Source organism: Gymnoscopelus braueri (assembly GCF_963280865.1).
Source record: "Gymnoscopelus braueri genome assembly, chromosome: 23".
Classification (NCBI taxonomy): Eukaryota; Metazoa; Chordata; class Actinopteri; order Myctophiformes; family Myctophidae; genus Gymnoscopelus; species Gymnoscopelus braueri.
Window position 1 is genome coordinate 13,835,160 of NC_137625.1, and position 10,252 is coordinate 13,845,411.

The window sequence follows — 10,252 nt, forward strand, 5'->3', positions numbered from 1 at the left end:
TCGGCTATTTTCAAATAGCCTAGGTATAAAATAGGGCTAAAGTAGTTAATGTAAGTTTTATAATGTAATCATTTATATCTGAAAAGTAACTAGTAACTAAAGTTTTCAAATAATTGTAGTGGAGTAAAAGTACAATATTTGCCTCTGAAATGTAGTGGAGTAGAAGTAAAAGTATTGGAAATTGGAAATACTCAAGTAAAGTATAAATACCTCAAGATTGTACTTAAGTAAATGTACTTAGTTACTTTCCACCACTGCAATACTCCGATGTAGAAATACTCTGTTACAAGTAAAAGTTTGGAATTCAAAAATGTACTTGAGTAAATGTACCAAAAGTAAATGCAGAATGTCCCATCTAAAATGTGTAAAAGTATTTTAAAAATAGCCGATCTACAAGCTCACAACGCGTCGCTCTGCGACGCGTTGTGAGCTTGTAGATCTGCTATTTTCAAATAGCCAAAGTTTAAATAGAGCTGAAGTGGTAAATGTATGTTTTGTAATAATAATCAAAATCTACAAAGTAACTAGTAACTAAAGTTTTCATATCATTGTAGTGGAGTAAAAGTACAATATTTGCCTCTGAGATGTAAGAAGTAAAAGTATTGAATAATTTAAATACTCCACTACTCCACTAAAGTAAAAAATCCTAAAATGTGTACTTGAGTACAGTACTTGAGTAAATGTACTTAGTTACTTTCCACCACTGCTCTCATGTTGAACTTTGTAAATCACTCTGGATTCAAACATCTACTAAATGTCTGCATTCATTCATTAATGACATTCAAATCATTCATTGTTCATCTATTGATTAGTCTGCCCCAACGCTCCTGATTTCGTGTATAGAGGGGCGGGTGTATAGAGCCGGCGAGAGACTGCGCCTGATCCCATTGGTTCACCGATCTGTCCGTCAACCCCCGCCCCGTTAACACAACATTACGAGCGACGCCCACTGCACTCTGGTTGGTTGGGAAATGAAACACTTCCTCATACCCAGTACAGGCTATGGTTGGGCCAGGCTTTCATTTTTTAGCTAAACTAAACAATAAAAGCCTGGAGATCGAGGCTATCTATTGATTCATTATTACATCATTATGTTGTTGTTTTATTTGCATATTCATTCCATATTATTCTCATTCTTTGTTGTGTTATTGTATGATCATCTGATGTTTAATTGTTTAATAAATGGATTCTTGAAAGTCTGATATTGTTCTTGTGTATTAATATTCATAGTGTTGTCATGACAACATGGCCTCAGCTCATTGGTCATGGTTGTTATTTCATGATTACAAATGTAGAGTAATCCATTACTGGTTGATTACAAATATAATGTAATCAATACTATTAGTCAGGGGATATTAGCAGAAAGATTTCCAATCTTGGAATAAATTCCTTACCAAAAAAAATCTTCACCAATGTGTTTGTAAAGGTGTCTAGTAACACATCTCACAAAGACTGAAATTCAGTTTCCCTAGGAGAATTTTTGACAGCTGCTGAAAGTTGGGGTACCCACCATTTCCATGCAGGGCAAAAAAAAAAAAAAAAAAAAATCTGTTTTAAGTAGCATGTGAGGGGTCAAACTAGGGTGTTTTTATGATTCTGAATCCATTGCAAGCATTTGTTTTGCACCAAAACCACTCCTTGGGCTACAAACGGCCATAGCCATCCTTGTCCAGGTATACTTTTTGTGTAAAAAGCCCATTGAGATTGGGCTGTTTTTAGCCCAAGGAGTGGTTTTGGTGCAAAACAAATGCTTGCAATGGATTCAGAATCATAAAAACACCCTAGTTTGACCCCTCACATGCTACTTAAAACAGAATTAAAATTTGATTTTTTTTTTGCCCTGCATGGAAATGCAGGGAAATGGTGTGTACCCCAACTTTCAGCAGCTGTCAAAAATTCTCCTAGGGAAACTGAATTTCAGTCTTTGTGAGATGTGTTACTAGACACCTTTACAAACACATTGGTGAAGATTTTTTTTGGTAAGGTATTTATTCCAAAATTGGAAATCTTTCTGCTAATATCCCCTGACTATATTTGATTACAAATATAGAGTAATCCAATACTATATATACATTATAGGTTTAATAATAATAGACCCTGGTTGCTTATTTCTCTCGCAACAATCTGGCAACAACGCCAGAACTGGAAGGACGGACGGACCAGAAGCGGAAGCAGCGTGAGGCGACTGTCTGTAGTCTCTGGTGGGTTTGTGATTCTAATAGAACTACATAATGTTTCATTTAATACAACATTCATTTAGTACTTAGTTACTTTACACCACTGTCAATATATATAATACGTGTTATTACCAGTGGTGTAAAGTAACTAAGTACATTTACTCAAATACTGTACTTAAGTACAATTTTGAGGTAATTTTACTTTACTGGAGTATTTACAATTGCCTATACTTTTACTTCTACTCCACTACATCTCAGAGGAAAATATTGTACTTTTACTCCACTACAATTATTTGAACACTTTAGTTACTAGTTACTTTGCAGATATAAATTATTACATTATAAAACATACATTAACCACTTTAGCCCTATTTTATACATAGGCTATTTGAAAATAGCAGATCTACAAGCTCACAACGCGCTGTGAGCTTGTAGATCTGCTATTTTCAAACATGAAGTACTTTTACTTTGATTTTGAAGTTCACTATTGACTCATTTTGTCCACACGGGGGCGACAAAAGACCATTGAATAAAACAGATCTATAGACCCCCTGAGAACCAATGCTCTAGAGAGCACTGGTTCCCAAGCTGGGGCTCGGTATCCACAGGGGGGTCCCCAAATTATGTTGGGGGGTCCCCAGATGATTAGCTTAAAGGAGCAGTTCACCCAAAAATATGACTTATTTTCAGTGGTGTAAAAAGTACTCAAATGTTTTACTTAAGTAAAAGTAGCAATACTGCAAAAGGGCGCGCTCCCACCAAGAGTTGGCTGGCCACTGTTTGCAGAATCTGCCAATGCATTGTCAATGCAAATGCATTGATTCACGCAAGAGCAGATTTTTCCGCCTCTCGCGCAGACCTTGCGTTTATCTGCTCTCCGCGACTAAGCATAAAACTGCTGGAGGCAGGCGCTGATTTTCTCCCTCTGTCCAATCGGGTGAGTCGAAGGCGGACCGTCTCAAGACTCAGGAAGCAACATGGTGCTCAAGGCAGCAGGCAGTGGGCAGTGCGGGCTACGGGGAGGGTCCTGAAAGTGAGTGACAGGCGCGACACTCCCGTTTTTTAGAATCCGCTGGCTGCAAAAAACTGTGGCCGCGCACAACCTGCGTTTAACAGCGGCCAGCCAACTCTTGGTGGGAGCGCGCCCAAAGTCCAGAATTCAAAATTGACTTGAGTAAAAGTACCAAAGTATCAAAATGTACTTAAAGTACCAAAAGTAGAAAGTACTAAAATGTTTGAAAATAGCAGATCTACAAGCTCACAACGCGTCACGATGCGACGCGTTGTGAGCTTGTAGATCTGCTATTTTCAAATAGCCATTTATATCTGAAAAGTAACTAGTAACTAAAGTTTTCAAATAATTGTAGTGGAGTAAAAGTACAATATTATATTTGCCTCTGTAAGTACTGAAAACTGGAAATTCTCTAAGAAAGTAAAAGTACCTCAAAATTGTACTTAAGTACAGAACTTGAGTAAATGTATTTAGTTACTTTACACCACTGGTCCCCAGATGATTAGCTTAAAGGAGTAGTTCACCCAAAATATGACTTATTTTCTACCAATTTATCACAAACCCCTTGAAGCATTGAATTCAAGGCGATTCTTTTTCCTTCTTTTTTTTTGACGGATTCCTGGGCCAGTAATTTGATGAGCGGGTGTATTTCCGGTAGGAGACTCAAAGAGACTCCTTTGTGTCTCCTACCGGAATGAGACAAAAACAAAAAAAATCTCCATGAATTCAATGCTTCATGGGGTGTGTAATTGATAGAAAATAATGTCATATTTTGGGTGAACTATCCCTTTAATGTCCAACATAGTTCTCTCACTCAACAGTAAACAGACCAACATACAGTATAAGTGTATATTCAGGGTATCTGCACATTTATAAAGATACTATTTCATGACTTTTAAGACCCTTTTAATTCCTCTACAATGAAAACAAAAATAAACGAATGAGAATATTACTACGTCAAAAGAAACCAACAAACGTTACTATATAAAGGAGATTCAAACATTGGCTAAATTGTCTCAGCCTCAGCCAAAAGCCTCAGCCTTTTCCAGATAGCTGAATTTGACTTGAGACACTGGCATTGCAAACATGTTTACTTTCTCCACTTGTGCTGCATTACAGTGCAGCTTTCAGACAAATGCCAATCAAGTTGCTCCTGGGTCTGGGGCACATGATGCCAGCAGCCCACCTAGTGAACCTGGGGGGCTACAGGGTTACATCGCCAGTGTGGATTTAGACCCAAGGCAACATGGTTAACCCATTTAGACGTCTGTGTCACTTTTTGGGATTTGAGCAACAAAAAAAAAAAAATCTTCGCTTCTGGGGGGTCTCTGAAAGTAAATATTTTGAGATGGGGGTCCGCGGTCAAATACATATCAATTTGAGGGTCTTTGACATGAAAAACTGATATAGAAACATACATTTTTTTCAGAATACTGTTGGGATTTAGAAGACATTTGTAGAATGGGCTTCAGGTCTTAAAGGGCTAAGGCCAGTTATACCTTTTCCCTTCCACTTTGGCAGATGTTAGTTGTCGGTGATAAGCCATGACGCACTGTTTCTAAATTCCTGTGTTCCTGTGTTTGATGCCAGCCTGACAGGTACAATTAAGGAACAATGTGAACTTAATGTGCCGATTTCACTATTTGTGAACATATCTGACAGTTTCGGACAAATTCTGAAAATGTACTTCGTAATCAGTCATTTTGAATACTTGAGTATTTATTTGAGTACAGTATATACTGTACTTTGCCCACCACTGCCTGAGGGTGGCTCTAGTCTACTAAAGGAAAGGCCATATGGTTACCAAAACCGGCTGAGTTCCCCATTCAGGGAGAAGGAAGGTTCACAGCAAATGCCAATGGCATTAGCAACAGCAATATTTCTTTATATATATATATATATATATATATATATATATATATATATATATATATATATATATATATATATATATGCGTGGGTTGTATTCCTGTCACCATGCACTGTTTTTAATGTATTTCTCTCATGAAATATCCATCTAATAAAGGCTTTTTAAAAAACTCTTTCACCAGAAGAGTGCCTTGGTTTTTCCTTTGTTGTACCGTTTGAGTCCCCAAGCAAAGAGCACCTTCATGACACTGTTTTGGGGACTTCCGAGTCACTCCAGAGACTTTTTCTTTTAGTTTGTTGTTAGGGACCAACATATTGTGTGCAATAAATACAACAGTGGTTCTCAATGTTTGACCCGGTGACCCACAGGGGTGCTTGAGGGGGGTCCAGGGGGCCCCCAGCAAAATGAGTGAATATAGCATCAACATCAGCTTAAGCACTTTAAACCTTAACCCATTTAGACCGGGAACGCATCTGTGTCATTTTTACATTCCTTTGGCTATTCAAAAATAGCAGATCTACAAGCTCATAGCGCGGCACCGAGTGCCGCGCTATGAGCTTGTAGATCTGCTATTTTTGAAAAATCATGAACAATTGAATATTTTAAAGCGAACATTTGTAACTCAAATCTTTGCTTCTGGGGATTCTATAAAGGTCTCGTAAATCTTTATTTAAAACATTTTTTTTTAAACTTATGTTGCTATTTATAGGTGGTTCTTAAACCTTTTCATGTCAAGTACCCCCAAAATGATATGTATTTGTCCGCGGACCCCCAGCTGAAAATATTTTGTACCAGGGACCCCCAGAAGCAAAGATTTCAGTTAAAAAAAGAAGATCTACAAGCTCATAGTGCGGCACTCGGTGCAGCGCTATGAGCTTGTAGATCTGCTATTTTTTCCAAAGAAATCTTAAAATGACACGGATGCGTTTCTGGTCTTAATAAGTATGGCGGATTACAATAAGTGTTTTGCCATTACATGGCAGGCACACTTAACAAGACCGCAAGGACTTTTTGGGTGTTATCCTTTTAGACCAAGTGTTTGACTGTACTCCTGCTGTTTTGCATTTTTGTCTAATAAAATATTCAATCAATCAATCAAAAAACTAGATGCTGCATCTCAAGGGACTTATCCTCTAGTGAAATGTTAAAATAAAGACATGAGTATGTGCATGATGAGTTATGTTCTGTGGATCATCATTGTCCTGTTGATCCTAAAATACACATGTACATTCTTATCAAGAGTTCATTGCTATTGTAAAACGGTTACTCAAACGTCAGATCATATGATCTTAATGACTCTACTGAGCCTGGATAACTTCCTCTATAATGAGCTGTTTGGATGACAGAATGTGTGCTGCTGATGTCAACATTGGTTGAATGCTGCGGTTGTTGTTTAACTGAGGGATGAGTTCAACACAGTTTTTTAACCACTTAAACTTTATATATTGAAATACATTCTTGACCGGGGTCCCTCAGGCCTCTATACTAGGTCCCCTCCTTTTTCCTTCCACACTTTGCCAAAAATAACCGATCTACAATGTGTCTCTAGCTAGAGACACATTTGCACTTTGTTCATAGTTATGAATACAATGAGATGCATGTATTTATGAAATTGTTTTTATTATTACTATTATTTAAGACAAGTCTCATGTCATGTCTGTCAGCTTTCTCCAAATATTAACATCCCACTATTGTTTTGGATGGATAATCACAACAAGCCAAATTTTGTTTTCAAAGCACCACATCACAGTGGCTCAAGCTTTGACAGCAGAGCTCATCACACACACACACACACACACACACACACACACACACACACACACACACACACACACACACACACACACACACACACACACACACACACACACACACCAAGTTATTGCACAGCTCCAGTCTGATGTTGACTGAGGCCAGCCAAGTCCTGGGCCACTCTCCTCAGCAGCACATTGCTGTCTGCAGGCCGCAGCAGGGCCTTGAGGCTGCTCCAGAACAGCCTGCGCTTCTGCTCGTCTGCCGGCCACTCCAGGTAGGTCTGCTGCCTCAAGAGCGTCTGCAGACGCAGGAACCTCTTGGGCAGGGAGTTGACAGGGATGGGCTCCAGCAGCACGAACACCATCGAGTCCTGCCGCTCGCTCAGGGCCCGGTGCTGAGAAAAGAACAGCTCGTAGTTGCACCATTCACTCTTCACAAAGTTCTGAGACAGCACAAAGATGGTCTTGTAGCTCCCCTCCACGCAGTTGACGATGTTGTCGATGATCCAGCGGCCGGGGACAAAGTCACGCTCGTGCACGCAGAGGCTGAAGTGCTCTCCCTCCAGGTTTGGTATAAGCTGGGAGTCCACCCAGTAGCTGTCCTTCTGACTGTAGGAGATGAAGGCGTGGTACTGCAAGTTGGCCCCTAGGAGGCGCTCTCTCTCGTTCTGACCCCGGCGTTTGAAAATCAACCACACCCACAGCATACGCAGGTACCAAGCTCCACCAGCAGTGTGGAATAGCAGTCCCAGAGCAACACATACACACACAGTCAAGGGCATAAACACAGCCACCTGCATCATGGGATCACAGGACAATCTGCCTGGGTGAAAGTCTTTCAGGGCTCTTCCAGACAGCCTGGCTGGAGAGGCACACATGTAGTCAGAAGGCCAATCCAGCAGCAGTGACTTATTGAAAGTGTTCAGAAACCAGTACAGCTTACAGTCACAAGTGAAAGGGTTATTTCCTGCTTTGAGTTTCTTCAGTTTGGGCAGTCCTGTGAAGGATTCTTTGTGGAGAGAGTTGATGGTGTTGTTATCCAGGTGCAGCTCTTCCAGGTTTAAGTTGAGGTTTGAAGGCAATGCGGCGATCTTGTTAGAGCTCAGAAAGAGGGCTTTCAGATCCTTCAGAGACCCAAGTGTATCTTGGCTGAGACTTACTATATCATTCTTTGACAGGTCGACACTAAGGAAGTATGGAGAGAGGTAAAGAAACACATCGTTGTCCAATTGATTCTCACTCAGAGAGAGATGTGTGATATTGGAAGGCCAAGACAGTTTCTCCTGCAGTGTGATTCTATTGGCGCTGAGGTCCAGAGACTCTAAACTGTTGACATGTCGGATATCGTGGACAACAGCACGAAGATCATCTAGATGATTGCTTCCTAGAATGAGATGTCTAATTGACTTGCTCTGAAGAGTTCCAAGAGTGTTGACATCTAAGAAATTTTGAGAGAAGTCGAGAACATGGAGATTTTGCAACCTGGGTATCCAATCAGACCAAGGAAAAATCATTATCCCTTGATTGATGACCCTAAACACTTCCAAATTAGAGATACGTTTAAAATCAACGTGAAATATTGGCCAAAATGCACCAAAACTATTACTGTTTATAAGGACAAAGTTTCTAATGTTAGAAGATGTTACGTTACACCTCCGGATATCAATCACAAATGGAGGGTAATAGGAGAAAAATAGATCAATAAGGAACACAGTATCAACTGCTGACTGCAGAACATTGCAGAACACAGAGCTCCCAACAGAGCACTTTCCATGAAAGTCCATTAAAGTAAATTTCCTCAGATTCCTCATGTATTTCAGCTCCTCAAAAGGATCATCCACTGAAATGTTACAGAGGTTTGGTCTCACTATGGTCAAATTCACCACATTGCTGCCATGCAGATCTCTCAGGATGTCTCGCAGCACTGTGGGTTTTTTACAGAAACGCATGTTCAAGGTCAACTTTCGCAGTGAGGTCAGCTGAGCTAAAGAACCAACATGGTACTCTTCCATCTCAGCTCCAGAGCCAAGATACAGCATCTCCAGGGGAGATGAGCTCAGAGCAGAGAAGTCTTGCCTCTTTATACACTTGACAGTCGGACTTCCCAGAGACAGAGAGGACAGGCTGCGAAGGCTGCTATAGCTGCTGCCAAGGCTGTAGGAGGCGTAGTGATTTTCGGACAGGTCCAGGACTCTGAGGGAGGGCAAACCACCCAGGTCAGGCAGAACGTTCAGAGCATTGGAGGACAGGTTGAGTATCTGCAGCCTGGGATTACGTTGGAAGGTCTGGGCTTGGATGGACTCCAGACGGTTGTGGCTGAGGCTGAGGAAGCAGAGGTCGGGCAGGTTGAGCGGGTCTCCTCTGTCCAAGGAAGCAAGGCTGTTGAAGGAAAGATCCAGGGAGCGTGTGTCTGGTGGAACCAGGTTTCCAGGTATTCTGGTTAGGTTGCGGTGGGAGAGGTCAGTGCTGGTATCTCTGACGGCACCACACACAGGTCTTTGTGTCCCCACTGATCTTAAAACTACAGCTAACAGAAGCAGCCAGAGATCAGAGCAGCCTCCCATTCTGATCTCAAGAAGCTTTAGTCGCTCTGTAGGATGCCTTGCTTGTGTCTCTTTATATCACCACACCTCCACATGGAGACCATGTTCACAGACCATAAAGCACCAAAGAGGAAGCAAGGACATGACAGTAATAACTGATTTATGTCACTACAATTTACAATTTATAATTTACAACTTAGGCATTTACTGTAACAGACACTCGTAATCCAGAGCGACTTACAGTAAGCATGGCCAACACTACTACTACTGTGAACCATAAAGCATAAAATAATAAAGTCATTAATACAATAAAAATAAAATAATCATTGACTTCACTACCTGTAGGAAAGTCCCAACCGTGGCTGAGTGAGTAGAGAGGCGGTGTCGGAATCGGAAGGTTGCCGGTTTTCCGCCCGGTCCACTAAGTCTATGAGTCGAAGTGTCCCTGCTCCTCGGTGTGGCATCAATACATTATGATGGGAACCTGTTCCCCTGTCATCAACCTGCACCCAGTCAAGGAGAGGCCCAGAACGTTGTGGCATTCTCATTTTCTTTTTTTAATATAAAACTAATATTTGTCCATCAATCGAATCACAGAATCGGAATCACATCACGCCCCCCACATACAACACATGAATCAAATACTGTCCAATAGATAAGCAATAAGCATGCATTATGCACTGAGGTAACATTATGTCACACTGCTCCAATGTGGCACAGTTTTTGTTTCCATTTCCCTTAGCATTACAGCTTTTGCTTTGCATGCATTGGTTAAAACTGAAGTCACATTGTCAAAAACTTTGCACAGTCAGCGAAACAGTCTATATCGTCACTGTCCAGCAGAAACCTTGTATCTCCATGTGTAATCTTTTTATGTTTCTTCATACATGAATACT